Source organism: Macrotis lagotis, chromosome 4 (genome assembly GCF_037893015.1).
Source record: "Macrotis lagotis isolate mMagLag1 chromosome 4, bilby.v1.9.chrom.fasta, whole genome shotgun sequence".
NCBI classification, from domain to species: domain Eukaryota; kingdom Metazoa; phylum Chordata; class Mammalia; order Peramelemorphia; family Peramelidae; genus Macrotis; species Macrotis lagotis.
This window is the reverse complement of record NC_133661.1, coordinates 266,209,428-266,216,912: the sequence shown is the minus strand read 5'-3', so window position 1 is coordinate 266,216,912 and position 7,485 is coordinate 266,209,428. Positions and strand designations below refer to the sequence as shown.

At 32.9% G+C, this 7,485-nt stretch overlaps 1 non-coding gene across 1 annotated transcript; it reads right to left on the bottom strand.

The window, feature by feature from the left end:
- Positions 1-428: 428 nt before the first annotated feature.
- Positions 429-532, bottom strand: LOC141523122 (U6 spliceosomal RNA). Its single transcript, XR_012478337.1, has one exon. It is a non-coding gene; the product is annotated as a U6 spliceosomal RNA (small nuclear RNA).
- Positions 533-7,485: the final 6,953 nt, after the last annotated feature.

Below are 7,485 nucleotides of genomic sequence, written 5' to 3'. Positions count from 1 at the left end.
TTTAAAATGAGGTTATTCAGTTTCCAATTTGTTCTGGGTTTATATCTCCCTGGCCCAGTATTGCATATGACTTTTATTGCATTGTGATCTGAGAAAAATGCATTGACTATTTCCTCCTTTCTGCAGTTGATTATTAGGTTTTTGTGTCCTAGTACATGGTCAATTATTGTATAAGTTCCATGTACTTCAGAGAAAAAGGTATATTCCTTTCTATCCCCATTCAGTTTCCTCCATAAGTCTACCATATCTAATTTTTCTAACAATCTATTTACCTCCTTAACTTCTTTCTTGTTTATTTTATGATTCAATTTATGTAGATCTGATAGTGGGAGGTTGAGGTCTCCCACTAGTAGCGTTTTGCTCTCTATGTCTTCCTGTAGTTCTTTCAGCTTCTCCTCTAAGAATGTGGGTGCTGTCCCACTGGGTGCATATATATTCAATATTGAAATTACTTTATCATCCTTGCGCAGGGGCCATACTAATCTTCTCTGTATTATTCCAATTTTATTATATTTGCTGCCAAAGTGAGCACAGAAGCATCATACTTTTCAATAATTAAGAGGGAAAAGGGGGAGAGAGTAGGCAAAGAGGAACACATAGAAGGAAGGGAAAGAAGAAGTGATAATGGGAAAAGAGAAGTAAAGGAAGGAGGTTGGTTATAAGGGGACAAGCACACTTAATGAGGTGGTATTCAGAAGCAAAATGCTGGGAAATATGGATAAAGTGAAAAATGGGGAAAATAGACATAGAGGGAAACATTGCATGGAGGGCAATAAAGAGTTCAGAAATATAACTCTGAATGTGAATGGAATGAACTCTCCCATAAAATATAAGCAGAGTCGATTAAAACCAGAATCTTACAAAATGCTGCTTACAAGACACTAATTTGAAGCAGAAAGATACATATAAAGATAAAAGTTTGGAGTAAAAATAAGTAGCAATTCTTATCTCAGAAAAGCAGCTGCAAAAACAGATCTTATCAAAAGAGATAAGGAAGGAAATTATATCCTCCTAAATGTACAATAGACAATAAAGCAATCTCAATAGTAACTATGTATGCACCAAGTGATATATATATATATATATATATATATATATATATATATATATATAGACAGCAAAACTCAACTTCAACCTCACTCTCACAGAATAAGGTAAATTTAACCATAAAAGAAGCAAGAAGGAAGTTAAGGAGGTAAATAGAATGTTTCAAAACCTACACATGATAGACCTTTCAAGAAAATTGAATTGCAATAGAAAGGAATACACTCTTTTTCTGCAGGACATGACACGTACACAAAAATTGACCATGTACTAGAGCATAAAAACTTCATTATCAAATGCAGAAAAGCAGAAATAGTGAATAGTTCCTTTTCTGACTATTATGCAATAAAAATCATGTGCAATAGTGGGCCATGGAGAGATAAACCTAAAAGTAATTGGAAACTAAATAACCTCATTCTAAAAGAATAAGTATATTAAACAACAAATTATGGAATTAATGACAATCACAATAATGAGACAACATACCAAAACTTTTAGAATAAAGCCAAGACAGTTATTAGGGAATATATTATATATTTAAATGTTAATATGAATAAAAGAAAGAGAAAATCAATGAACTAGGCATGCAACTAAAAAAATAGAGAAAGACCAATTTAAAAACCCCCCAATTAAATATCAAATTAGAAATTTTCAAAATTAAAGGACAAATTAATAAAAATTAAAGCAAGAAAACTATTAAACTAATAAAAAAGAGTTGGTTTTATGAAAAAAACAATATTGATAAAACTTTGGTTAATTTGATTAAAAAAAGAAAGAAGATAATCAAATTACTATTATCATGACTGAAAGGTGAGCACACTATTGAAGAGGAAATTAAACCAATAAATAAGAACTACTTTGACCAACTGTATATCAATAAATTTGATAATCTAAGTGAAATGGATGAATATTTGCAAAAAATAAAAGTTGCCCTTGTTAAATAAAGAGGAAATTAAATAATTAAGTAACCGTATCTCAGAAAAAAGAAATTCAGCAAGTCATTATTTTTTTTTATTTTTTGCAAGGCAATGGGGTTAAGTGGCTTGCTCAAGGCCACATGGCTGGGTAATTATTAAGGGTCTGAGGCCGGATTTGAACTCAGGTACTCCTGACTCCAAGGCCAGTGTTCTATCCACTGCGCCACCTAGCCGCCCCACAGCAAGTAATTCTTGAACTCTCTAAGAAAATATCTCCAGGTCCAGATGGATGCAATAGTGAATTCTATCAAACAATTCTTTTCAATTCTATATAAACTCTTTGGAAAAATAGACAAAGACATAACTCTGCCTGTTTCCTTCCATGACACCAATATGGTACTGATACCTAAATCAAGAAGAAAAAGAAATTTATTGACCAATTTCCTTAATGAATATGGATCCAAAAATCTTAACTAAAACCTTAGCAAAATAATTACAGAAGGTTATCACTTGGATAATACACTATTGCCAAGCAGGACATATCCCAGGAATGCAGGGTTGGTTCAATATTAGGAAAACTGTTATTATAATTGACTATATCAATAACAAATTTAACAGAAATCATAGGGTTATCTCAATAGATGCTGAAAAAACCCCTTCACAAAATATAGCACCCATTACTACCAAAAACACTAGCAATCATATGAATTAATGGATTGTTTCTTATGATGATAATTGGTATCTATCTGAAACCATCAACAAGCATTATATGCAATGGGGATAAGCTAGAGACATTCCCAATAAGATCAGTGTCAAAGAAGGATGTCCGTTATCACCACTATTATTCAATATTGTATTAGATATGTTAATTTCAGCAATAAGAAAAGAAAAAGAAATTGAAGGAATTAGAATTGAGAAAGAAGTTAACGAAACACTCACTCTTTGCTAATGACATGATGGTGTACTTAGAGAACCCTAAAAAATCATCTAAAAGCTATAGAAACAACAAATTTAGCAGTTTCTAAAGATATAAAATAAACTCTTATAAATCCTCAGAATTTCTATATAACTAAGCAAGATAGAGCAGAAAGAGGTAGAAAGAGAAATTCCATTTAAAATAATTTCAGACAATATAGAATACTTAGGAGACTACTTGCCAAGGAAGACTCAGAAACTCTGTGTAAACAACGATAAAACACTTTTCTCACAACTGGGCCAATATCAACTGCTCATGGAGTGACCAGGCTCAAATAATAGAAAACGCCAATTTTACCTAAATTAAACTACTTATTTAGTGCCTTATCAATCAAACTTGCAAAAAAATTACTTTAATGAGATAAAAAAAACATTGTAACTAAATGTATGTGGAGGAGCAAATCATCAAGAATATCAAATGATTAAATGAAAAAAAGAAGTGTAAAAATGGTGGCTTAGCCTTACCATATCTAAAATTATAATATAAAGCATCAGTCATCAAAACTATCTGGTATTGGATAAGAAATAGAGTGGTGAATCAGCGGAATAGACTACATGCAACAGAGGCAGCAGGGAATGATTATAGTAATCTGCTATTTGAGCCCAGTTTCTGGGATGACAACTCTCTCTTTGATTAAAATCTGTTTGAAAACTCTAAGATAACATGACTGAAACTATGATTAGATCTACATCTCACTCCCCATACCAAGATAAGATCAAAATGGGTGCAGGATTTAGACATAAAAGACAATATTGTAAGCCATCTTGGAGAACAAGGAATTGTTTACCTGTCAGTTCTATGTAAAGGGAAGCAGCTTGTGACCAAGGAAAAGATGGAAAGATCATTATAAACAAACTGGATAATTTTGATTGTATTAAATTAAAAAGCTTTTTGCACAAACAAATCTACTGTAACCAAGATCAAAAGAGAGGTATTAAATTGGGAAACAGTTTTTACATCTAGCATTACTGTCAAAGGGTTTACTTCTAAAATATATATATAGAGATGGGTCAAATTTATAAAAAAACAAACTCCCCAATTGACAAATGGTCAAAGGAGATGCAAAGATGATTTGCATATGTGGAAATCATAGCTATCCACAGTCATGTGAAAAATTGCTCTAAATCTTCACTGATTAGAGAAATGCAAATTAAAGCATCTTTGAGGTACCACGTCACATCTCTCTGATGGGCCAAAATGACCATAAAGGACAATGATCAGTGGTGGAAGGGATGTGAGAAATCTGAGACACTAATGTATTGTTGGCAAAGCTGTGAACTGATTCAGTTTTTCTGGAGAGTAATTTGGAATTATGCCCAAAAGGCAATAAAAATGTACATAGCCTTTGATCCCATAATACCACTACTGGGTCTATACCCTAAAGAGGTCATGAAAAAGAAAAAAAAACATCACTTGTGCAAAATTATTCATAGCAGCTTTGTTTATGGTGGCAAAAAATTGGAAATTGAGGGGATGTCCATCAATTGAGGAATGGCTAACAAATTGTGGTATATGTATGTGATGGAATGCTTTGTTCTATTAGAAACCAGGAGGGAATGGGATTTCAGAGAAGCCTAGAAAGACTTGCATGAATTGATGCTGAGTGAGATGAGCAGAACCAGAAGAACTTTGTACATCCTAACAGCATGTGATGGTCAATCTTAATGTACATGCTCTTTCCCTCAGTAAAATAATCAGGCACAATTTTAGGGTATCTGTGATGGAGAATACCATCTGAAACCAGAGAAAGAACTGTGGAGTTTAAACAAAGACTAAAGATTATTACCTTCAAATTTAAAAAAAAAATGTTTTATATACTAAAAAATTTTGTTATCTCTAATATCTTATTTCTTCCTCAAGGCTATTTTTTTTCTCTCAAGACACTCAATTTTTATCAATGCATCGTATGGAAACAATGTAATGAGTATCAGATTGCCGTCTGTGTGTGGGGGGGACAGAAGGAAGGGATGATAGGGGGAAAATTGTAAAATTTTAAACCTTACAAAATGATAGGTAGGAACTACAATTGCTTATATAATTTGAAAACAAATAAAATATTTATATATATTTTTTTGAAATCTGGAAAGAATTGTATGAATTGATCCCAAGTGTGGTGTGTAGATCCAGGAGAACATTGTACACGTTAATATCAACATTGTGAGATGATCAGCTGTGATGAATGAGCTTCTCTCAGCAGTTCAGTGGTCAAGTACAATGCTGAGAGACTTGTTATGGAAAATGCAATCCTCATCTAGAGACAAAACTTCAGTTGCAGAGCAAAGCATACTATGTTCACTTTTCAAAACTTCTTTTGTTTTTTTTCTTTCTCTCTTAGGATCTCTTTTTTCCTCATGGTCTAATTCTTCTTTCACAACATGACTAATATGTTAATATGTTAAACACGATTTTATGTGTACAGTAACCTATATCAGATTTTTTGTTTCCATGGGAAGAGGACAGGGAAGGGAAGGTGGAAGAACAATATGGAAATTGAAAGCTTGAGGAAAGGATGAATGTTGAAAACTATCTTTGCATGTAATTGGAAAAAAATAAAGAAGGAGAGAGAGAGAGAGAGAGAGAGAGAGAGAGAGAGAGAGAGAGAGAGAGAGAGAATGGAAGGAAGGAAAGAAGGAAGGAAGAAAGGAAGAAATGGAACTGGCAAAAATAAAATAATTCATTAAAGAGAATGGCAACAATGAAACTGACAAAATTTATGGAATGCAGAAAAAGCAATACTTAGGGGAAAATTGCATATCTGTAAATGTGATTTTCAATGAAATGAAGTGTTGATAAATGATTTGGATATTCAACTTACTAGAACAAAAGAACAAATTAAAATCCCTTATTAAAAATCAAAATAGAAATAAAGAATTTCAAAGGAGAGATTAAAATTGAGAGCAAAAAATCTGTAGGACTAACAAAGACAACTATGATCTGTCATTGTTAAGAAATATATTAAAGAGATACACCATTGTTTAACTTGGTTAAAAACAAGAAGAAAACCAAATTGCTAGCACTAGAAATAAAAATAGCATATGTACCACCAATGAAGCAATTCTTAGGAGTTATTTTGTCTAACTTTTTGCCCAACTAACCATCTATTTAAAAATGGAGAAAGATGAGCAGATAGCAGGATTACAAGATGCTAGACTTTTTTGATGCCATTCTCATTCTAGAAGAATTAGAATTCTCATGCAAAAAAAAACTGAGAATGAACATATTAGGGTGTTTGTGGAAAAGAAAGAAAACATAGCTTAGCAACACCCTGGACAACAAATCATCTAGTTTTGGGATAGGAAAAGTACTGTTAGGAAGTTGGAGGCAGAATCTGCCTTCTCCCTAAAATCCAGATCTCTGCTCACAAGTAGAGAGAATTTCTGATATGGGCTGCAATTTCTGAATACTGAGAGCCCAGATACTTTACTTAGAGCTTTCCACAAGCAGAATCTTAAAACCAAGGATACTCACTATCCATTATGTCACATTATCTTCTTTCACACTCCATATGTGCCCCATGTCTGTTTATTTCTGTTTCCCTTTGAGAAGTACTGCTCTTCTGAAAAATTTTATGTTCAGACTGGACCCTTATCTCTCAATGGAAGTTAAACAGAAATAACTACAAGAGATAATGCTTGAAACTCAGAGATATTAAAGCACAAATTGAGCCTAATTCTCTTCTTTAAGCAGTTTTTCTTAGATTGTCCTGCTAGCATTCTTTGTTGTCATTAAACCCTCCTAGTTGCTTTATTGAAAAGGTTTTTATGATTGTCTCAACAAATGTCTTAATTTTTTCAATCAAGTTATTTAATAAAGTTTGAAGAAGTGTTGACTTTCTTTAAAAGAAAGTACATTTAATTATGAGATTGCCTTCTTTAATTTGAACAATAAGTTCACCTTAAGTCTTTTACACTGAATTTTTTCCCCTTTATTCACAGTGCTTAATATTTTGTGTCAAAATGGAAATGAAATGGGGGTGGCTAGGTGGCTCAGTGGATCAAGTACTGGCACAGGAGTCAGGAGTACCTGAGTTCAAGTCTGGCCTCAGACACTTAATAGTTACCTAGCTGTGTGGCCTTAGGCAAGCCACTTAACCCCATCTACCTTGCAAAAACCTATCCAAAATGTAATTTGTCACACTCCACTTTTCAGTTTTCAGGATCTTTAGCTAATAAACTGAAGCAGTAACCATATTGTTTTCATTATCCTCCACAGGGTTTTATCCCTGTCTCCTGTGTCTGTTGTGATCATGAATTAGCTCTGCAGAATTCTCATCCTTTCCTATATAACTTCCCCTAATAGAGAAAAGCTTCACAATATCCATGGTAGAATACTGCAACTGCTGAAATCCAGAATTACTAGGTCAGAAGTTATTTAGAAATGGAAAAGATTTAAACTTAAATCTTAGTTATTGTGTTAAAAAAACATGGACCAGCAAAATTTTAGTCAAATGATATTTTGTAGTTTTTCCCTATATATTCATAGAAGTTCTTTTCACAAAGGGTAACTATAACTGTATTTTGATGGCTGACTTACATTTAGGAAATACTC